A 24,225-nucleotide genomic window follows, 5' to 3' on the forward strand; every position below is an offset into this window, starting at 1 on the left:
GCGCAGTAGCCCAGCCTAGGCAAATCCCAGTACCGAACCAATACCAGGACAAAAGTATCAATATTTCCATACCCAAAACAACCTGACCGCCCCCCCCTCCCCGTGGAAATCCTACATCTGCCCCGACATAAGGTACCGCTGACATCATTTCTAATAACTGATATGGAGAAAAGGGACAGAGTTACCCCTAAATATCTCCTGAGCACAGAGCCCCGATACCAGCAGATTACATCGCCGGCTCTGCTACATGGACATGACAAAGACTCAGCTGTAGTAACTGAACATTACACATACACAGCTCTGCTACATGGACAAGACAAAGACTCAGCTGTAGTAACTGAACATTACACATACACAGCTCTGCTACATGGACATGACAGAGACTCCGCTGTAGTAACTGAACATCACACATACACAGCTCTGCTACATGGACATGACAAAGACTCCGCTGTAGTAACTGAACATCACACATACACAGCTCTGCTACATGGACATGACAGAGACTCCGCTGTAGTAACTGAACATTACACATACACAGCTCTGCTACATGGACATGACAGAGACTCAGCTGTAGTAACTGAACATCACACATACACAGCTCTGCTACATGGACATGACAGAGACTCCGCTGTAGTAACTGAACATTACACATACACAGCTCTGCTGCATGGACATGACAAAGACTCAGCTGTAGTAACTGAACATTACACATACACAGCACTGCTACATGGACATGACAAAGACTCCGCTGTAGTAACTGAACATTACACATACACAGCTCTGCTACATGGACATGACAGAGACTCAGCTGTAGTAACTGAACATTACACATACACAAGCTCTGCTACATGGACATTGACCGAGACTCAGCTTGTAGTACCTGAACATTACACATAAACAGCTTGCTACATGGACCTGACAGAACTCCGCTGTAGTAACGGAACATTAACATACAAAGCCTTGGCTACAGGACTGACAAAGACTCGGTTGCCTGTAGTAACTGATAAATTAAAATACACAGCTCTGCTACAGGACCTGACAAAGACTCAGCTGCTATCACTGAAACATTCACTACACAGCTCGAGCGAAATGGACCATGACAGAGATCCGCTGTAGTAACCTGAACATTACACATACACTAGCTCTGCTACATTGGACATGCCAAATGACTCCGCTGTAGTAACTGCACATTACACCTCCCCAGCTCTGGCCTACATGGGCCATGACAAGACCCTCAGCTTGTATGTAACTGAACATGACACATACACAGCTCTTGCTATCTGGACCATGACAAAGACTCTGCTGTAGTAACTGAACATTACACATACACAGCTCTGCTACATGGACATGACAAAGACTCCGCTGTAGTAACTGAACATCACACATACACAGCTCTGCTACATGGACATGACAAAGACTCCGCTGTAGTCACTGAACATTACACATACACAGCTCTGCTATATGGACGTGACAAAGACTCCGCTGTAGTAACTGAACATTACACATACACAGCTCTGCTACATGGACGTGACAGAGACTCAGCTGTAGTAACTGAACATCACACATACACAGCTCTGCTACATGGACATGACAGAGACTCCGCTGTAGTAACTGAACATCACACATACACAGCACTGCTACATGGACATGACAAAGACTCCGCTGTAGTAACTGAACATTACACATACACAGCACTGCTACATGGACGTGACAGAGACTCAGCTGTAGTAACTGAACATCACACATACACAGCTCTGCTACATGGACATGACAAAGACTCCGCTGTAGTAACTGAACATTACACATACACAGCTCTACTGCACACACTGATAGAAGTCTTTAGAGGCATATTACACATAAACAGCTTGGTTGTATGCACATACAGCTCATCTATGCAAACATTACAGGCTTACAGCTCTGCTACATACAGACTGGAATTCCACACAGCACAGCAGAGTCTGAAACACAGAGCAGCTAACCCTGGTCATGTGATCTCCATGACTCCTCCCACACCTGATCACATGGTCATAACATCATCACAGGTCCTGTACCTTCTCCTGCAGCGCAGCCTGACTCCGCCCACACCTGAACACATGGTCATGACATCATCACAGGTCCTGCACCTTCTCCTGCAGCCCAGCCTGACTCCTCCCACACCTGATCACATGGTCATGATCTCACAGGTCCTGTACCTTCTCCTGCAGCACAGCCTGACTCCTCCCACACCTGATCACATGGTCATGAGATCTCACAGGTCCTGTACCTTGTCCTGCAGCCTGACTCCTCCCACACATGGTCATCACATCATCACAGATCCTGTACCTTCTCCTGTAGCACAACGTGGAGTCTGACTCCTCCCACATCTGATCACATGGCAATGACATCATCACAGGTCCTGTACTTTCTCCTGTAGCACAGCCTGGAGCCTGACTCGTCCTGTAAATGTAGGAAGAAATAGAAGCACAGGACTCTCCACGGTGAAGGACACGCCCCGCCCAGGTAACTGGAACACTCACCAGCTCCACACATATAAGGGCTTTTCACACTTGCGTATTTCTTTTCCGGCATAAAGTTCTGTCGTCGGGGCTCTATGCCGGAAGAATCCTGATCAGGTTTATCCTAATGCTTCTGAATGGAGGGAAATCCGTTCAGGATGCATCAGGATATCTTCAGTTCCAGACCGGAACGTTTTTTGGCCGGAGAAGATACCGCAGCATGCTGCGCTTTTTGCTCCGGCCAAAAATCCCGAACACTTGCCGCAAGGCTGGATCCGGAATTAATGCCCATTGAAAGGCATTGATACGGATCCGGCCTTAAGCTAAACGTCGTTTTGTTTTGCATGGATGACGTGATCTATGCGCATGGGGCGCTCTGACGTCATTCTGGAGCGCCCCGGGAGCCGCACGGATGGTAAGTATGCCGCTCCCCACTACTACTATGGCAACCAGGACTTTAATAGCGTCCTGGCAGCCATAGTAACACTGAACGCATTTTGAAGACGGATCCGTCTTCAAATGTTTTCAGTTCACTTGCGTTTTTCCGGATCCGGCGTGTAATTCCGGCAAGTGGAGTACACGCCGGATCCGGACAACGCAAGTGTGAAAGAGGCCTTAGAATCCGCAGCTCATGAACAGATTCCCAAGAGCTTGAACCAGGAAGTAAGCACGCAGGCTTCTGGGGCAGGACACCAGCGGGAAGATATTAACCCCTTAGTGACCACCCATACACTGCTGCTTTTTTACGGCAGCCCAGTCTAAGCGCTGCACAAATCCCCCATCACACGAGAGCCGCGGCCCTGCTCTAACAGCCCGGACTGGCAGGAGTCCCGATCCGGGCTGTTTAACACTTCACATGCTGCAGGCAATGGCGCCTGCCACATGGAAAGTGCTGACAGGGGGAGTCCGCTCCCATCGGCACCCCGTAAATGCGATTGCGGAGTGCTGATGTGTGTGAAGGCAGGCTGGGGTCTCGTGTAGGTCCAGACCAGCCTTGAGTAATTTTCAGCAGGCTGCGCCTCTCCAGTGCTGCCTGCTGGTCAATGTCAGCATAGCATTGCCATTAAAATGCAATGCACTATAGCGATAATTCATTGCATTTTAAAGGGGTCTTCTGGGTTCAGAGCTGAACCCGGACATACCCTTACTTTCACCCCTGGCACCCCCCCTGATGTTGGCATCGGAGCATCTCATCTGATGCGCTCCTTTGCCCAGCACTAGATTGCACAGGGCACGGGCTCTTTTGTTTACCATAACACACTGCCTGGCGGAAGCTTCCGCTCAGCAATGTGTTTGGTGACATCACCGCCTCTGATGGGTGAGCTTTAGCTCTGCCCTAGCCGTTTAACTGGCTAGGGCAGCGCTAAAGCCCGCCCATCAGTGCCGGTGACGTCACTGGGCTTCCTGGCAGCCCTATGGAGAGCCCGGTAAGTCACCGGGAGCCCAGAAAATGCCTTTGTCCTTTGCAATTTAGCGCAGGGCAAAGGAGAGCATCGAAGCATGAACTCAGGGGGGCTGCCTGGGTGAAAATGGAGGTATGTCCAGCTCTGAACCCAGACAACCCCTTTAAAAGCAATCAAAATACTGTCTGTTATAGTCCCCTTGTAGGACTATTATATGGAAAAAAAAACACTTATTAAAATATAGAATTCCATTAAAAAAACACCTTTTTTCCATTTAAAATACACTATTTAAAGGGGTTGTCCGAGTTATGAAAAAAAAAAAATATAGCACTGAAAATCTGATATATAACTGAGCTAAGCAAGTTTTATGCAAAAATATATATTTCCTCGTTTCCCTGGTTCTTTTCTGGCCGTTTGTTTACATGCAATAGAAACAATCTCTGCCCCTCCCCCTGCACGGCTAAGGGAGTGAATACAAGAGCTGCCCTGAGTGACATGTCTGCCTGCTGGGAGACTCTGCAGCATGTTGTATGTGTAGGACTACAAGTCCCAGCTGTATAATGACACTGCTAAGGGAGTGGATACAAGAGCTGCCCTGAGTGACCTGTCTGCCTGCTGGGAGACTCTGCAGCATGTTGTATGTGTAGGACTACAAGTCCCAGCTGTATAATGACACTGCTAATACACACAGTATCTTCCCCCTACCTTCTTGTGCAATGCTCTCTCTAGTATGTCAGCTCCAGTACCCAGCATTGTCTCCTCACTGCCTGCAGAGCTGTGCAGCTGAAGGGGTTAAAAATCCTAGCAGAGAGTAGACGGCAGTGAAGGGGGCGTGGCCAGCACAGTGACATCTCGTTTACAGGTTTGTAAACGACCTTTATCAGAGCAGGGAGAGAAGCTGACATCACAGGTCATGTGACCCTCAGTGAAATCTGAGAAACCAGGCACCGGAGATAAAGTGAGTGAATTGGAAAGCTGTTACATTTGCTTAGTTAGGAACATAGAGAGAGAAAAAAATAACTCGGACAACCCCTTTAATGAAATAAATTGCAAAAAAAATAATCCCCCCCCCATATGTTTGGTATTGCCGTGTCAGCAATGACCCAGATTATATACATATCACATAAATTATCCCCCCTATGGTAAACGCCATAAAAACAAAAGACAGAATTGCAAATTTATTAGTTGCCACTGAAAAACCGTAATTGCAAGCGATTTACTCCAAAATGATACCAATGAAAAATGCAAGTTGTCCCTCAAAAATCAAGCACTCACACTCCATAGAAATAAAATTAAAAACAATTATGGGTCTTGGGAAGCGTCAATGCAAATAAAAGGGGGTTTTATTGCAAAAAAAGTAGTAAAGTGTCGACAATAAAAGAGAGAATGTGGCCCTCCTGTTGGAAATCTATGTATAAAACAGCACTTGCTCACTGTAGCTGGCACTCTGAATCTAGATGGGTATTAAAAACTACACTTGGCATATTCCTGCAATAAAACGACAATAAAAAGGTACATCACAAATTATTCACACAATAAAAACGCATACATATCGCAGATGCTGAATGTTCACTGGGAAAACTACAAATGCGAGTTATTCCTCAACTCACTGACAAAGTTCTGAAGCTCCAAGGTAACAGTTAGAGGCACCGTGGCGTGATAGTCCCACAACAAACAGGTATAGCGGCGTCCCGCTCTATATTCAACCAGTAGGGTCCCACTGGGCTAATAGCATTTAAGTCTTGTTAAATCTCCTGTCAGCAAATATTCGATGAAAAAGATAGTCTTACCGGAAAGGTTTTCCTCACCACTTCGTTGCCCACCGTCGCTCTGCTGGGTCGTGTTTTTAATTACCTCCAGACTTTTTTGAGCGGTCAGGTTGTTGAAATCCCACGTAGGTAAAAGTTTGGCATGTGCAGCCCGGTCTCTGCTGTAGGCTGTCACGGATTCCTTAGGCCTCTTTCACACGGGCGTTGCAGGAAAATGTGCGGGTGCATTGCAGAAACACCTGCGATCTTTCCGCGCGAGTGCAAAACATTGTCATGCGTTTTGCACTCGCATGAGAAAAATCGCGCGTGTTTGGTACCCAAACCCGAACTTCTTCACAGAAGTTCGGGTCTGGGATCGATGTTCTGTAGATTGTATTATTTTCCCTTATAACATGGTTATAAGGGAAAATAATAGAATTCTGAATACAGAATGCATAGTAAAATTGCGCTGGAAGCACAGGTCTCCAGTGTGAGGCGCTGACGAGACAGAAATCATAGAACCGCGAAAGGAAATTCACAAGTAAAGTGACTGAAATAAACAATAGTAAAATCACCAACCGATATGACAGACATCTGTAGGGGATGGTCCTCCCCGACACGCGTTTCAGCTGCTGCCTTCATCTTGGGGTTGGTGTTGCTGTGTGTGAGAAGCCTTTTATACAGTCCTGATAAAAAGTTTAAGACCACTTGAAAAATGGCAAAAAATCATATTTTACATTGTTGGATCTTAACAAGGTTCCAAGTAGAGCTTCAACATGCAACAAGAAGAAATGAGAGGAGACAAAACATTTTTGGAGCATTCAATGTAATGAAAACAACGAATAAACAGAAAAAGGCTGTTTTTCAGATGATCAAAAGTTTAGGACCACATGCCTTTTAAAAGACCAAATATGTGCAAAGATGTGGATTAATTGTCATTTTCTGTCAGGTAGTCACACGTTGTGATGGCAAAGGCATCCCTTTTTGAACGTGGTCGGGTTGTTGAACTGCATAAGCAGGGTCTCACAGTGCGCCATCGCTGCTGAGGTGGGACGCAGTAAGACAGTAATTTGGAATTTCTTAAATTCTTAAATGATCCTGAGGGTTATGGAACAAAAAAGTCAAGACCCAAAAAAATGTAATCAGCACTGACCCGGAGGATCCAATTGGCTGTCTGTTAAGACACTGGATGATCCTCGACCCAAATTAAGGCCCTTACTAGTGCTGACTGCAGCCCCATAACCATCAGACGGCATCTGAGACTGAAGGGGTTCAAAAACAAAAAACGTCTTCAAAGACCTCGTCTCCTTGAACGCCACAGAACTGCTTGTTTGGACTTTGCAAGAGAGCACCAAACATGGGACATTCAAAGGCCATAATGGTCTGGGGTGCTTTTTCCTTCAGTGGAACAATGGAGCTTCAGGAAGTGCAGGGGCGTCAAATGGCCGCTGGCTATGTCCAGATGTTGCAGAGAGCATTCCTGATGACTGAGGGCCCTCGTCTGTGTGGTAACGACTGGGTTTTTCAACAGGACAATGCTACAGTACACAATGCCCGCAGGACAAGGGACTTCTTTCAGGAGAACAACATCACACTTTTGGCCCATCCTGTGTGTTCCCCTGATCAAAATCCAATTGAGAACCTTTGGGATGGATGGCAAGGGAAGATTACAAAAATGGACAACAGTTCCAGACAGTAGATGGCCTTCGTGCGGCCGTCTTCACCACTTGGAGAAATCTTCCCACTCACCTCATGGAAACGCTTGCATCAAGCATGCCGAAACGAATTTTGGATGTGATAAACAATAACGGCGGAGCTACTCATTACTGAGTTCATGTTTGGAAGTTGGATTTCTGTTTTGGGTTTTTTTGTTTTTTTTTTGGGAGGTGTGGTCCTAAACTTTTGATCAGCTGAAAAACAGCCTGTTTCAGTTTATTCGTTGTTTTCATTAAATTAAATGTTTTGTCTCACTACCATTTCTTCTTGTTGCATGTTGAAGCTCTACTTGGAACCTTGTTAAGATCCAGCCATGCTAAATATGATTTTTTGCCATTTTTTTAAGTGGTCTTAAACTTTTGATCAGGACTATATCAGTGTATAATATACAGTGCTTTGCAAATGTATTCACCCCCTTGACTTTTTTCGTATTTTGTTACATTACAGCCTAAGTTCAATGTTTTGTTAATCTGAATTTTATGTGATGGATCAGAACACAATAGTCTAAGTTGGTGAAGTGAAAGGAGAAAAATGTATAAAAACTATTGTTTAGAAGTAGATAATTGTCATGTGCATATGTATTCACCCCCTTGGTTAGGAAGCCCATAAAAAGCTCTGGTGCAACCAATTACCTTCAGAAGTCACATAATTAGTGAGATGGTGTCCACCTGTGTGCAATCTAAGTGTCACATGATCTGTCATTACATATACACACCAGAGGATGCAACACCTAAGCAAGAGGCATCACTGACCAAACACTGTCATAAAGACCAAGGAACTCTCCAAACAAGTAAGGTACAATGTTGTTGAGAAGTACAAGTCAGGGTTAGGTTCGAAAAAAAATCAAATCTATCATAACAAAATGGAAAGAACATGGCACAACGGCAAACCTGCCAAGAGATGGCCGCCCACCAAAACTCACAGAGCGGGCAAGGAGGGCATTAATCAGAGAGGCAGCATAGAGACCTAAGGTAACCTTGGAGGAGCTGCAGAGTTCCACAGCAGAGACTGGAGTATCTGTACATAGGACGACAATAAGCCGCACGCTTCTTAGAGTTCGGCTTTTTGGCAGAGTGGCCAGAAGAAAGCCATTACTTTCAGCTAAAAACAGAAAGGCACGTTGTGAGTTTGTGAAAAGGCATGTAGGAGACTCCCAAAATGTATGGAGGAAGGTGCTCTGATATGATGAGACCAAAGAAAACGCTATGTCTGGCGCAAACCCAACACATCACATCACCCAAAAAACACCATCCCCACAGTGAGACCTGGTGGTGGCAGTATCATGCTGGGGAGACTGGGAAACTGGTCCGAGTGGAGGGAAAGATGGATGATGCTAAATACAGAGATATTCTTGAGCAGAACCTGTCCCACTCTGTGCGCGATCTGAGGCTAGGACGGGGGTTCACCTTCCAGCAGGACAAGGACCCCAAACACACTGCTAAAGCCACACTGAGTGGTTTAAGGGGAAACATGGAAATGTGTTAAAATGGCCGAGTCACAGCCCAGATCTCAATCCAATAGAAAATCTGTGGTCAGACTTAAATATTGCTGTTCACAAGCGCAAACATCCAACGTGAAGGAGCTGGAGCAGTTTTGCAAGGAGGAATGGGCAAAAATCCCAGTGGTAAGATGTGGCAAGCTCATAGAGACTTGGAGCTGTGATTGCCGCAAGTGGCTCTACAAAGTATTGACTTTAGGGGGGGGGGGTGAATAGTTATGCACAATGACTTTTTCTGTTATTTTGTCCTATTTATTTTTGCTTCACAATAAAAAATATAAAAAAACCTTCAAAGTTGTGGGCATGTTTTGTATATAACATGATGCAAATCCTCAAACGATCCATGTTAATTCCAGGTTGTGAGGCAACAAAATACCAAAAAACTAAAGGGGGATTAATACTTCTGCAATGCGCTGTAATAATCTCCACTTATTTATGTGGAGCATGCACGTACACTCGGGAAGGAAACCCTGTCCCCGGCGACAAGAGGACACGCAGGGCATGCGCACGCGCACATGAGGAGGAGTATTGATGCTCCATATTGGAGAAGGGCAGACTGACCCAGGGAAACAGGGAGAGATTCTGGAATTCTTTGTATTTCTTCATTCAATCCCTGTGGTGTCCAAAAAAAATTGGAAAAATGCAGTTTTCAAAATGTTAATTTCTCAGCATTTTTCAGCAGATAGAGATACCTTGTAAACTAGTTATTACGTTACATCCCCCACATGTCTACTTTATGTTCCTCATTCTGTAAATGTCATTTTATTTTTTTAGAACAGGCTTAGAAGTTTAGAAACAATTCTTAAAATTTTTAGGCAAATTTGCCAAACCTGCTTTTTAAAGTGGTTCTCCGGGCTTTTAATATTGATGACCTATCCTCAAAATACAGTCAGGTCCATAAATATTGGAACATCTACACAATTCTAACATTTTGGGCTCTATACACCACCACAATGGATTTGAAATGAAACGAGATGTGCTTTAACTGCAGACTGTCAGCTGTAATTTGAGGGGATTTACATCCAAATCAGGTGAACGGCGTAGGAATTACAACAGTTTACATATGAGCCGCCCACTTGTTAAGGGACCAAAAGTAATGGGACAGAATAATAATCATAAATCACACTTTCACTTTTTAATACTTGGTTGCAAATCCTTTGCATTCAATTACAGCCTGAAGTCTGGAACGCATAGACATCACCAGATGCTGGGTTTCATCCTTGGTGATGCTCTGCCAGGCCTTTGCTGCAACTGTCTTCAGTTCCTGCTTGTTCTTGGGACATTTTCCCTTCAGTTTTGTCTTCAGCAAGTGAAATGCATGCTCAATCGGATTCAGGTCAGGTGATTGACTTGGCCATTGCATAACATTCTACTTCTTTCACTTAAAAAAACTCTTTGGTTGCTTTTGCATTATGCTTTGGGTCATTGTCCATCTGCACTGTGAAGCGCCGTCCAATGAGTTCTGAAGCATTTGGCTGAATATGAGCAGATAATATTGCCCGAAACACTTCAGAATTCATCCTGCTGCTTTTGTCAGCAGTCACATCATCAATAAATACAAGAGAACCAGTTCCATTGGCAGCCATACATGCCCACGCCATGACACTACAACCACCATGCTTCACTGATGAGGTGGTATGCTTAGGATCATGAGCAGTTCTTTTCCTTCTCCATACTCTTCTCTTCCCATCACTCTGGTACAAGTTGATCTTGGTCTCATCTGTCCATAGGATGTTGTTCCAGAACTGTCTAGGCTTTTTTAGATGTCGTTTGACAAACTCTAATCTGGCCTTCCTGTTTTTGAGGCTCACCAATGGTTTACATCTTGTGGTGAACCCTCTGTATTCACTCTGGTGAAGTCATCTCTTGATTGTTGACTTTGACAGACATACACCTACCTCCCTGGAGTGTGTTCTTGATCTGGCCAACTGTTGTGAAGTGTGTTTTCTTCACCAAGGAAAGAATTCTTCGGTCATCCACCACAGTTGTTTTCCGTGGTCTTCCAGGTCTTTCGGTGTTGCTGAGCTCACCGGTGCGTTCCAGTTGTTTTGGCCACCTAATGTTTTTGCTATCTCTCTGATGGGTGTGCTTTGTTTTTTTCAGCCTAATAATGGCTTGCTTCACTTATAGTGACAGCTCTTTGGATCTCATCTTGAAAGTTGACAGCAACAGATTCCAAATGCAAATAGCAGACTTGAAATGAACTCTGGACCTTTTATCTGCTCACTGTAATTGAGATAATGAGGGAATAACACACACCTGGCCATTAACAGATGAGAAGTCAATTGTCCGATTACTTTTGGTCCCTTAAGTGGGAGGCACATATGCAAACTGTTGTAATTCCTACATCGTTCACCTGATTTGGATGTAAATACTCTCAAATTAAATCTGACAGTCTGCAGTTAAAGCACATCTTGTTTGTTTTTATTTCAAATCCATTGTGGTGGTGTATAGAGCCAAAAATGTTAGACTTGTGTCAATGTCCCAGTATTTATGGACCTGACTGTAGGTCATCAGTATCGGATTGGCGGGGATTCGACATCAGGCACCTCCGAGGTCAGCTGTATGAGGAGAAGGCGCGCGCCGTCTCCTATCCTGCTCACCGCTGCCAGGTCTATGGCAAACACAAAGGGAAACGGCAGGTGCACACAGCATGTGCCTTCTCTTTATATAGCTGATCGGCTGGATGTCGGGACCCCCTTCCGCCCCCCCCCCCCCGATCTGATATTGATGACCTCCGCTCCCCTATGATCTCGATGCGCTGCTGGATCCTATAGTTCTCTCGTGTGTCGACACACTTACTTGCGCGTGTTTATTAGGGATACGGGAACGCCGACTTCTGCTGCTTCAGTGTCCGGAATGGTATGAAGGATAAGTTTATTCCTCTCAATAGGTTGGTGCCGGAATTACACTCGATGGATTAATACTGCAGTTACACAAGACGCATTTCCAAACTGTACGTTTTCTTCCTCAGTGGTTGCAATAGTATAAAAATGTGGGACCAATCGCTCCTTATACTGTCACGGCTGAGGATGGGGGAAACCCTCAGCCGTGTGATGCCAGATGATGTTGTGGCTACTCGGCCATGAGAACAGGATAGGGAGCAGGTCACCTCCTCAAGCATCCCTAACCTGACCCTAACTCCTAACCTGCATGGGCCGACCTTAAAGGTAGGAGGACCCATGCGCAGGAACCTCGGAGCCCTGACTTACCCTCCGCAGATCCCTGAGCTAGGAGCTGGGTAAGACGACCTACTCCTCCTAGGCACGGAGGAGCAGGAGTCTCAATGGCCAAGCTGTTGGGAAACGGGGAACTCATACAGCCTTACGGGTATGGCAGGCGAACTAGTAGTTCCACCAACCTGCCACAGCCTTGCTGACTGGATCCCTGCGCAAACAAGAATCCAGAACCGTAAGCTGCACCAAAAGACATAGGAAGGTCCCAACAGAACATAACATACAACATCACACACAGAAGACATAAACATAAGGACAATATCTTTTATGACCACAGGGGTGGCTCTCACGGGCAGGTAATATGCACAGGAGGCTGCTCCAGCCAAGCTTGACTGAAGCAACCTACTGAGCCATGCCAAACACCAAGGCTATATAGGCCAAGAAGCCACACCCCACAGTCGGACACACCCAGTGACATCACACACACACTGGGAAGAGAGTTAACCCTTCCAGCACCACAGAAGGGAAACACACATAAAGGGGAAGTGACCAAACTAAGATTACACTGTGGCTGTTGCCGCAGGCAACGACATGGGTGGCAGCCGTCCTGGGAGACAGACCGAAGGCCGGGACACTGCCACCACATGTACAACATACCAAACGTTGCCACGGGCAGCCACAGTGAAGGGAAAGTGTCAAAGTGCACACCAGACACACAAACGTGCATACACACACGCACACAACTCCCAGGGAACCGCACACATCACTGTTGTCCACGGCAACCGCACTTGAGGCAAACAACATGCCTCAAGCTGCGGTTGAAACAACCACCCAAACCGCAGGCAACTGTATGCGGCTCCCAAGGAGTCACGGCCATAACCGTGGCTGTGACATATACGGAGCTGTGCTGATATCAGAACCTGGGCCGGACCGTGTCAGGCTGTTTTTGTAGTATTCTAGTCATTCACAATGCACACCCTGCGGTTTATTCAGTTGTTCTATATACCATGTAGGGATTTTCTCTGGTAGGCCGGTGTAAGCGGACGCAATACAGGGCAAAAACCACGGTTGAAAAGCAAAAGTCAGTGTTTATTCACAATAAAAGGCAGAAAAAGAAGCACAATACATGGCAGGGCCCAGGTGTTAATTCACACCGCAGGAATCCTCGTGTTAATTCACACAGCAAAAGTCCACAGAACTCAAAAACACATTACCTGGCAGTCCACAGCAGGCTTTAGGGTGCCTGGCTTCCAGCTGGAAGCTCTCATGCAGCTCTCAGCCTTGCAGTATGGCAGAACTCCTCAGCTCTGAAAATGCAAAGCTCACCTGGAGGTTCATTCCACACCCTGCCGAGCTGCTGGCTGGGTTTTTAAACCCCAGCCCAAAATCTGGCCTGGCCATGGGGAACAGCCACTAGCACTAGCTGCCGCTGGCACAAAATTCCCGGTTCTTATGTCACCGATGCCAGGAACCTCGGTGACACGTACCTTCTGTCAGTGACAGACCCTTGCGCCTTCCTACATACCTTCCCCCTTTATTCAACCCTGAGGGGGGTCAACACACGCCAGACAGTGTACTCGGGATAGGGCATCCGCCTTTCCCTGTAACCGGCCTGCCCTGTGTTGAAAGTTTTGTAGAGACAAGAACCACCTGGTGACCCGAGCATTCCTCTCTTTGGCCTGGCTCATCCACTTGAGAGAGTAGTGATCGGTCACCAGACGGAACTTCCTCCCCAACAGATAATAGCGGAGAGACTCGAGTGCCCACTTAATGGCCAGGCACTCTCTCTCCACTATACTGTACCGGGTCTCCGGTGGAGTGAGCTTACGGCTGAGGAAGACAACGGGGTGCTCCTCCCCATTGACTTCCTGAGACAGTACCCCACAGAGGCCTACTTCGGAGGCATCAGTCTGTACCACAAATTCCCTCTTGAAGTCGGGTGTCACCAAAACCGGGGACCCACACAGGGCCGACTTGAAAGCGGAGAAAGCCTCCTCCGCCTGGTCATTCCAGCGGACTATCACGGACCTCGCTCCCTTTAAGAGCCCTGTCAACAGAGCCGCTAAAGTGGCAAAATGGGGGACAAACTTCCGTGTTCCGACTAACTAACTCCCTGGTTTCCTGAGCCTGTTTAGAGGAGAGGCTGTCAGCAATTTTTATTGTGGCAACCGCTTCCCTTGCATCAGTCATAGGAGCCGGAATCTCTTGTCCAAGAAAGCCCGGCTGTGGGCTGTCTTCCGTACAGGTTTCCCTATCCTTCTAAGGTTTTAGTAAATTAACATGGTAAACTTGCTCCGGCTATCGCCTCCCCGGCTGGTGTACCTTGTAATTTACCTCTGCAATTTTTTCACGTACCTCGTAGGGACCCTGCCACCTAGCTAGGAACTTACTGTCCACGGTCGGCACCAGAACCAAAACCCAATCACCTGGCTTAAAGTTCTGGACCCGAGCCTGCAGACTATAGATCTGACTCTGGGCTTGCTGAGCGGCCTCCATATGTTCCCTGACAAGAGGCAAAACAGTCTCTATCTGCTGTTGCATCTTGGTAATTTATTCAAGGACGCTTTTATGCAGAGTGGGTTGTTGTTCCCACGCCTCTTTGGCTACATCCAAAAAGCCATGAGGATGTCTGCCATATAGCAATTCGAAGGGTGAGAACCCAGTAGAGGCCTGAGGCACCTCTCGCACTGCGAACATGAGATAGGGCCAAAGAAGGTCCCAATCCTTTCCATCTTTGGTCACCACCAGTGATGGCCAGTTCGCAGTGTTCGCTAATGAACACATGCGACCTGCCATCTTTATTCTCAAGTCCGGTGAAGAAGAGGTAAGTTCCTACCTGTGCCTGCTCCCGGTGACCGCATGTGTTTCAGAGTGGCTCACAGCACAGGCACAGGTAAGGACCTCTGCATCGCCGGATTTGGGAATAAAGATTGCAGATCGCATGTGTTCGTCGGCGATCACTGCAAACTGGCCAACGCTGGTCACCACCCTTTTTAACATAGTTTTTAGAGTTTTGTTAAACCTTTCAACCAGTCCGTTTGTTTGTAGATGGTACACAGACATCCGTAACTGTTTAATACGCAGCAACTTGCAGAGTTCCCTTATGACCTTGGACATAAAAGGGGTCCCCTTGTCAGTCAGGACCTCTTTAGGTAGCCCCACTCGGGAGAACATCTCCATTAGCTCTTTAGCTATAAGTTTTGCCGATGTATGTCGCAGTGGCACTGCCTCCGGGTACCGAGTAGCGTAATCAAGGAGAACCAAAATGTGTTGGTGTCCCCTAGCGGACTTCGGTACAGGACCTACCAGGTCCATAGCGATTCGCTCAAACAGTACCTCGATGATCGGAAGGGGTACAAAGGGACTGCAAAAAAGGTGCTGTGGGCTAGTTGCCTGGCAGGTCGGGCAAGACTTACAGAACTCGTCCACCTCTTTAAACACGCTGGGCCAGTAAAACCTTTGTAGTATCCGGTCCTGTGTTTTCTGCATTCCCAGATAACATGCTGGTGGCCTAACTCTAACACGAGTTTCGATAAGCCTGGGGCACCACCAACTGTTCAACGGATTCACCTTGCAGCTGATTTACCCAATACAACATATCCTGATGGACCACAAAACGGGGGAACACCGACTCTGCCCCTGGTTGTTGTGATTCACCATGTATTATTAGTACATTTTCCCATGCTCGGGATAAGGTTGGATCCCGGTGTTGCGCGGTACAAAAATTATCCCCGGAGACATTGAGGTCTGCCAGCTCAGGCTCCGGTGGCAAATCCTCCATGTCTCCCACCATTACACTCAGCGGGGATGTCTCCTCCTCTTCCACCGAAGTGGTGGTCACCCCTACTGCTGGCCCTTCGGACTCAGGTTTCCAAGGTTCTGGTCTTCCCCCTGAGTGGGGCCACTCTGCTAGGGATACATCTGTCACTCTTGGAACAGTCCACAGTGCTGTGAAACCCGGGAAGTCTCTCCCTAATAATAATAATAAGTTCATAATGTAGGTTGGTTGCGACAGCCACCTTGTGGATCCACCTGCCGGAAACCGTAGATAGAGACACCATAGCAGTAGAATAGTCTTTTAAGTCCCCATGTATACACATGACTCCAACCTTACGGCCGGTGTACTCAGCGGAGCGTACCAGGGAAGCCCTTACCAAGGTCACCAGACTTCCTGAGTCCAACAGAGCCTCCACTGGAGTGTCTCCCACCTCAACCTGGCACAGGTGGTTCAGAGACTCCGGAGCACCTACTGCACACAGTTTCCTGGCATATAATGATTGACGGAAGCCATAGTTCGTCTCCATGGGTTCCCCCTGATGTGGACAGTCTGCTTTGGTAGGCAGGGTAAGCGGACGCAATACAGAGGCAAAAACCACGGTTGAAAAGCAAAAGTCCGTTTTTATTCACACAAAAAGGCAGAAACGAAGCACAATACTTGGCAGGGCCCTGGTGTTAATTCACACCGCAGGAATCCTCGTGTTAATTCACACAGCAAAAGTCCACAGAACTCAAAAACACGTCACCTGGCAGACCACAGCAGGCTTTAGGACGCCTGGCTTCCAGCTGGCAGCTCTCATGCAGATCTCAGCCTTGCAGTATGGCGGATCTCCTCAGCTTCCAAAACACAGAGCTCCACTATCACCTGGAGGTTCATTCCACACCCCGCTCAGCTGCTAGCTGGGCGTGGGGAACAGCCACCCACCCTGCCCTTTGGCTGCTTTTAATAAGAACCGACCCGTAGTGTTGATCGCGAATATTCGCACTGCAAATTTTTATCGCCAATATAGGTACTTCGAAAATTTGCAAATATTTAGAATATAGTGATATATATTCGTAATTTCGAATATTAAAGATTTATTTTTTTTTTTATCAGTACACATGATCCTTCCCTGCTTCTAGCTTGTGGGCAAATGAGAAGGCTGCAGCATCTTTGACTTTAGGAGTAGTGTTGATTGTGAATTTTCTAAATGTGAATTTTTATCGCAAATTTTTCAGTAGCCGAGTAAAAACATGATTCCTCCCTGCTTCTTGCTTGTAGGCCAATGACTCAGGGAGGAATCATGACTTTAGATGGAAAAAATTAAGAATATTCTAAAAAACCAATATATAGCACTATATCAAATATATTCGGTTTTTCGAATATTCGTAATATTCTAAAACAAGAATATATAGCAATATAGCGAATATTCGAAAACTAATATAGAGCAATTCAGCTAATATAGTGTTATAATCTTCTTTGTCTAATAGTTGTAATTTTTTTTCTCATCTGAAGTTCAGATTGTAAAAAAATTACAACTATAAAAAAAAAGATTATAGCACTATATTAGCTAAATTGCTCTACATTTGTTTTTTCGAATATTCTCTATATTGCTATATATTCTTGTTTTTAGAATATTACGAATATTTGAAAAAACAAATATATTCGATATAGTGCTATGACTCATTGGCCCACAAGCAAGAAGCGGGGAGGAATCATGTTTTTACTCGTCATTTTACTCGCGATAAAAATTTGCATTACGGAAAATTTGCATATTACGCGATTTTTTGAGTAAAAAAATCGTAGAATATAACGAATATTCGACGAATATTCTACAAAATATTAGCAAACTATAGTGAATTTGAATATGACCCCTGCTGCTCATCACTACCGGCCCATATTGGCTTTACAGCCACACTAAGTAAAACAGTGTCAGCGAGCACTAGCTGCCGCTGATACACAAAATTCCTGGTTCTTATCTCACCAAGGCTAGGAACCTCGGTGACACAAATTAAACATACAAATGATGTAGATTATAAAATATTATAAATATAAAATACAAAACATAAGTAGATCAACAAGTCATAAAACTAGGAATAAAAAAAAATTGAGAATAAAATAGACACATGTAGTGTAAAAGGGCTAATGTGATCTTCATTCCGGGGTGTTAGTTCGCTCTGCAGGTCTGTCTGCATTTTATTCTATATATTTATTTATTTTATTCTCAGTTTTATGACTTGTTGATCAACTTATGTTTTGTATTTTCTATATATTGGATTTTATGACATATCATGAAACTGCCTTGACCTCACACACGTTTCGATCCATATAAAAAGAGAGAACATAACATCTACACTTTATTATCTCCTCCCATGTCTCCTCTTATCTCCAGTTATTGTATTTTACATGGGATTTTGTAGGATTTTCCATCATCTCATCTTCTTTCCATTCACGTTACTACAATATAGGATCCGCTCAGTGGATATCTGGTATACAAGATCCTTCTCCTGATTGACGCTTCAAGGCTGGCAGGCAAAAGATGGCGGAGAGTATAATAAATCTCACCCTAGAGATCCTCTTCTGGCTTACTGGAGAGGTGAGAGATTCTGATGATGTCACATTACATCATCTTATCTATGTTACTAACAGATGGACATGACTGGAGAGGTGAGGGACTCTGGAGATGTATGGAGTGATAGTTATTACTGTGTCTATCCATAACCAGGACTACACAGTAGTGAAGAAGACCTCTAGTGAGCGCTGTCACTACCCTGTGTCTGAAGATTGGGGAAGAACCCTGAGCCCAATCATGGGGCCTCCACCTCACCCCCTGATACATGAGGAAGTCAATAGAGAGAAGATCCTAGAACTCACCAACAAGATGATTGAGCTGCTGACTGGGGAGGTGACACTTCTGGGAATGCTGGGACATTATACAGGAACGCTATGAAGGGATCTGGGTAATGAATGTATCATTGTGTTGTCAGGTTCCTATAAGGTGTCAGGATGTCACCGTCTATTTCTCCTTGGGGGAGTGGGAGTATTTAGAAGAACACAAAGATCTGTACAAGGACATCATGATGGAGGATCACCGGCCCCTCACATCACCAGGTAATAGACATGACTAAATGCACATGTCCTCTCATTATCTGTATGTAAGGAATAATTTCAGTCACTGGATGTGTTTCCTACTGTTGGAAATTGGCCACAACAACACAAAACTTCTTGAAGCAACTTATTCTTCAGAAGATTCTTTTGTTTAAGCCTCATTCACTCATCAGTGTTTGGTCAGTGATTTCCATCAGTGATTGTGAGCCAAACCAGGATTTGAGCCTCCACAGACATAAGGTATAGTGGAAAATCTGTACCTGTTCTGTATTTAAAGTTTCACCTGGTTTTGGCTTACAATCTCTGATGGAAATCTGAAGAGCAGCAAGACATCATTGAAGTCCATGTAAAATGTAGGCAGATTATGGCATAAGAGGTAAATGGAAGTGAATTACAGCCGTGGTAAAAGGCAGCGCTCTGTTATTAATCCTGGACACAGTCCTTTACACCTTAGAGAACAAAGGAATAATAATAAATTGAATTCCATTTTTCCGCAGTCTGTCGCTGTACGTAGACTTCAGTGTTTTACACACAGATTCCATCATTATCATACGTAACCATAGATCTACACAAGTTACACCGACAACAACTGCTAATTGGATAAAAGTTCCTTATCACGATCTCTTGTTTCATAAATAATTTGTTCCTGGGGCCTTCCATTAATCCTCTCCAATTCAAGTACAAATCTCGATTGTTCTTTCCAAAAGAGCCCCATGGTCCATAAAGCCAAGATCGTCTCTTTCATTTATCACCGGTCCAACACCAAGGATCGTTCATGATCAGAAACATGCAAATGGTTAGTTTTAATAGACAAATACATTTATCTTGGCCAAGACTTCCACTTCTAGTACAAATATTATCTACTTTCTAAAGGTCACCATTCTAACTATTTAGCTAAGCTCCTTTTTGAGGTGTAAACACAAGGGGGTCCTTTACTATTCTGAAATAAGCCTCAATTAGACGTATTTCAGGCGCAGATGCCGGTGCAATGGGGGGCGGCAGCTCTACAATTGTCAGCGTGGAGTGGGCGGGGAAGGGAACGGACCGGCAGGCCTGTCTCATCTACCATTTTCTGCAAATGTTTCAGGCGTAGGAAAGGGTCTAAATGTAGGACAGCTTGGAAGCTGTCTTACATTTAGAACTGGTGCTGGAAGCCCTGAAGTTATGGAGAGGCCTGCACCTCTTCATAACTTCGGCTGAACCAGCGCCAGCTTAGGGCTTGGTTAAAACCTACGCCTAAAACACAGGTCATAATAAATGTGCCCCAAGATGTATACCTAAGACAACATGGCTGACCATCCGATCTAATCCTGATTCTGCAACACCTACAGTTAAGAAAGAGAGAACAACACCCGAGAGATCTCCTAGTCCTCTTCTTCCACAGGATAATTCAGAAGAACATCACTATGTCCCACAGGATGATCAGGTAGATGGATATAAGGACATCATGATGGAGGATCACCGGCCCCTCACATCACCAGGTAATAGACATGACTAAATACACACGTCCTCTCATTATCTGTATGTAAAGAATGAATTCAGTCACTGGATGTGTTTTCTACAGTTAAGGAAGAGATAACAACACCGGAGAGATGTCCCAGTCCTCTTCTTCTACAGGATGTGTCAGAAGAACATTGCAATGTCCCACAGGATGATCAGGTAGATAGAGATAAGGTCTCATGAAAGGCTGTGAAGATCTTGTCTTCAGTCTTGTTTTATCCATGTCATGCCCTGCCCTGTAAGTGATCTGAGAAGATCTGTCAGACTTGCTGCATGTGAATCTATCTGACAGATTGCTTTGTTGTGTCTTTGGGCAGGATCCCACCTCCTCACAGGTTCTGCTCATTAGTTAGTGATGCTATTTATACCTGCCTTTCACTATAGCCCTTGCGGTTTATAGTTTATCCTGGAGTTCTCTGCTGGTGTTTGGTGGATCTCCTGCTCCCAGTTTGTCTTCAGTTAAGTCCAGCTGACCATAGACGTTACATGTTGTCTGGATCTGCTCACTATTTTCTGCCTGTATAGACTTTTAAGATGGCCTTCTCTGTCAACTGCTGCAGATCTTTTCTGGTTGCACAAGAGTGGCACAACAGTTTTCTTAGAGGTCTTAGGCCGGGACCATACAAAAATACAAATGGTCAAAGTTGTGCCCGGATTGTCAGCTTGAACATGAACATCAGGAGATAAATGCGTCATTATCTTCAAAGTTTTTGTATTCTAGGGTGCAGTCTCCTGGTGTCTCCTTAATGTCAGAATGGCAGTACCTAGATCATATCACGGATTCTATTCTAGCACATGTAGATGTAAGTCATCCTTCTTACTTGCATAGAGTATAATATAATATTTAGGGGCGTAGCTAAAGGCTCATGTGCCCTGGTGCAAGAGTTCAGCCTGGTCCCCCTTCCCTCAGTGCTTTGTGGCCAGGGGCAGGGAAGCACATAGCCTTCATGCTGCCTGAGGTGAAAATTGAAACTGCATCCCCTGCCCCAAGCCAAATTCTTGACCTTACCCATTCCCTCCAGCCAGAGATGTAACGGGTGATGACGTAGACAGAGTACGTCACGCTCTCCGCTCTCCCCGTGGCCCGGCTGCCTGCTGTTCTGAATCTCCTGGCGTCTTCATGGTGATCTTCGGCCGTGTCCTCTTTATGGTCGTGGGGCATGTGTTGCTGCCCCGATTGCTGAACGTGTGTGGAGTTTGTCCTCAGCTACTGCCGATCCTCTTTCCGCCTCTCCGTGCCGTTGTGGTTAGTCCTGTGTTGCCCTGATCGCTGAATGTGTGTGGAGTTCGTCTTCAGTCTTTGCCGATCCTCCCTCCTCCTCCCTGTGTCGTTTGTGTTTAGCCCTGCTGTGCTTCTCTCGGCTGACGGACCGCAGGACGGGTTGCTGGAACTCATTTGGGACTTCTGCTGATCGTCCGACATATACCTGACCTCTCCCTCGTGTCTCCAGTTCTACCGATCCGTTTCCCCTCCTCCCTGCTACTGTTGTGATTAACCTCCCTGTGACTGTGACTAATCCTGTGTGGAGATTGACGGGCTGCTGGAGGATTTTTTAGGGGGCTCTGTATGATCTCCTTGTTATATTCGAACCCCTCCTCGTGCCTCTAGATTTCGTTGACCACCCTCCCCTCTTCCTTTGCATCGCTGGGATCAACCTTACAAATCTTATTTTGACAGGCGGTTGGAGATTGTGATTTCTTCTTTTTTGCTGCCGGTGCGTTTCATCATTTTACAATCCTGGGATGGTCGGGGAAGGTTGAAAACCGGTGAGATTGTTCCTTTTTTTGTCCTTCCTCTGTTGTTTCCCATATGTCCTCTCCCGCGGATGATATTTATTAACTAAAATTATTTTTACTTTACCATCTTAAAACATATTTAAGGCTTATTGTTACCCATCCTCACTTCTGAAGAACAAAGCGAGGTGGCTACAATATATAAAAGGAATAAATTATAAAGTATAAGGTGGAAAGTGAAAAAAAAGAGAGAAAAAAGGGGAGAAAGAGCATAATGGAAAAAAAAAAAAAAAAGAGGGGGAAAGGAACACAAAATTAAATAAAGAAAAAAAAAAAAAGGAAGGGGGGAAAGAGGGATAAGGAGCAAAGAAAGGGAAAAGAAAAGGAGAAGAAAAGAGGAAGAAGAAAGAAGAAGAGGAAAAGAGAGAAAAAAAAAAGGGAGGGGGAAAGGATAGGAAAAAAAATAAAGAAAAAGAAGAGATATAAATATAAAAGGAGAGAAAGAGGCGAAAAAAAAGGGAGGAAAAGGAGAAGAAAAAGAAGGGAAGAGGAAAGGAAAAAAAGAAAGAGGGAAAAAAAAAAAAAAAAAAAAAGGATATACAGGAACAGGGTATGGCTCCCAAAGCTAGTAGGCGCTCGGTTGACCTCTCCAGTCAGAAATTGGGGTCTAAAACTTTTGAAACATCAAAAATAGACCAGTTTCTGAGGTCTCCGAGGGTTAATACGAGGGGCGGACAAAAGGAACTTGTCACTAAAAAAAATGACGACTCAGAGGTGACTGAGATAGAACCACAAAAAGCCTCTAGATACCCCGAAGAGGAAGACGGTATAATGGGGGAAGTTATCCCTAACGACAACTCCTCTCCGTTAGAAGAAATATTACTAGCGGTCAAACAAAATGGGGATCTAATACAGGCTGTTACAACCCAACTTGGGTTTATCCAAGTTGATGTGGGACTAATAAAAGATGATCTGTCAAAAATGCGAGACACAACCTTGAGAGCTCCGTTGCCCTGACACAGAATGAATCCAAAAAAATAAACACTGAAGTCTCCACACTTAAACTAGAGTGTAACCTTCTGAAGAAAAAGGTGGTGGACCTTGAGGATAAGTCACGAAGATATAACGTGAGAATAATAGGGATTCCAGAGGGTGCGGAAGAGAAGAACTCAACTCAATTCATACAGAAGTTAATTTTTGAGAATTTTGGGAAAGATTTGTTTTCCCCTTTTTTTATGATAGAAAGAGCTCATCGGGTCCCAGGGGGTAAACCAATCCCAGGGAGACAACCTCGGACATTTCTCGTTAAGTTATTGGCCACAGGGGATAAAGATATTCTTTTGAGAAGGGCGAGGGAATGTTCACCGGTTGTATATAATGGTAACAGATTGGCCTTTTTTCCAGATTTCTCAAAAGATATACAAGAAAAGAGACGCACATTTATGACTGTCAAAAAGAGGCTAAGAGAAAGGGATATTAAATATTCTCTTATGTTCCCAGCAAAATTACGGATTATTTTCAATGACAAAATTCTATTTTTTGACACCTCGGAAGAAGCCGTGGATTGGCTTGAACGAAATAATCTATGATTTAATTTCTTTAGGACGTGGTGGGAACATTTCTAAATTTCTCTTTCTCCGCTTCCTAATAGGGGTGGCCGAGTGGGTCATGTAAGTGCCGGTAAGGTGGCTCATATATCCCCTTTTATGCAGTGTATTGCAGCTAACGGACTCTCTCTCTTCCTATATAAGGAGAGAGAGACTCTACAGTTAAAAATCTGGGAGAACGAAAACAGAAAGCCAGAAGATGTGCTTCATGTTCAAAAAAAATGCCAGAGTCATATAAGAAAGCTTTATGTAGTGACTGTCTGGCGAAGATTTTCAGAGGGGAGCAATCGTCTCTCCTGTCGGACTTAAGAGTGATTGTGAAAGAGGAGATCCAGGCGGCCAGTTCCAGTATGGTTCAGAAACAGTGCGCTGGTTCGCCTCCCGCAAAATGACCCAGAGTACTAATGGAGTCAGAGTCTGAAGAATAGGGATTGTATCTTTCAGAGATGGAAAAAGATCAGGGCTCGGCATATTTTGCGGCGG

The 24,225-nt window shown here is 45.2% G+C and overlaps 1 long non-coding RNA gene and 1 pseudogene across 1 annotated transcript; both read left to right on the forward strand.

The window, feature by feature from the left end:
• LOC122940392 overlaps nt 1–24,225 on the forward strand; it is a 718,635-nt pseudogene that overhangs the window by 386,806 nt on the left and 307,604 nt on the right.
• On the forward strand, nt 2,408–18,682 carry LOC122940488. Its single transcript, XR_006390312.1, has 3 exons — nt 2,408–2,499; nt 18,262–18,389; nt 18,519–18,682. It is a non-coding gene; the product is annotated as an uncharacterized LOC122940488 (long non-coding RNA).

The sequence above is a fragment of the Bufo gargarizans genome, chromosome 6 (assembly GCF_014858855.1).
Source record: "Bufo gargarizans isolate SCDJY-AF-19 chromosome 6, ASM1485885v1, whole genome shotgun sequence".
NCBI lineage: Eukaryota > Metazoa > Chordata > Amphibia > Anura > Bufonidae > Bufo > Bufo gargarizans.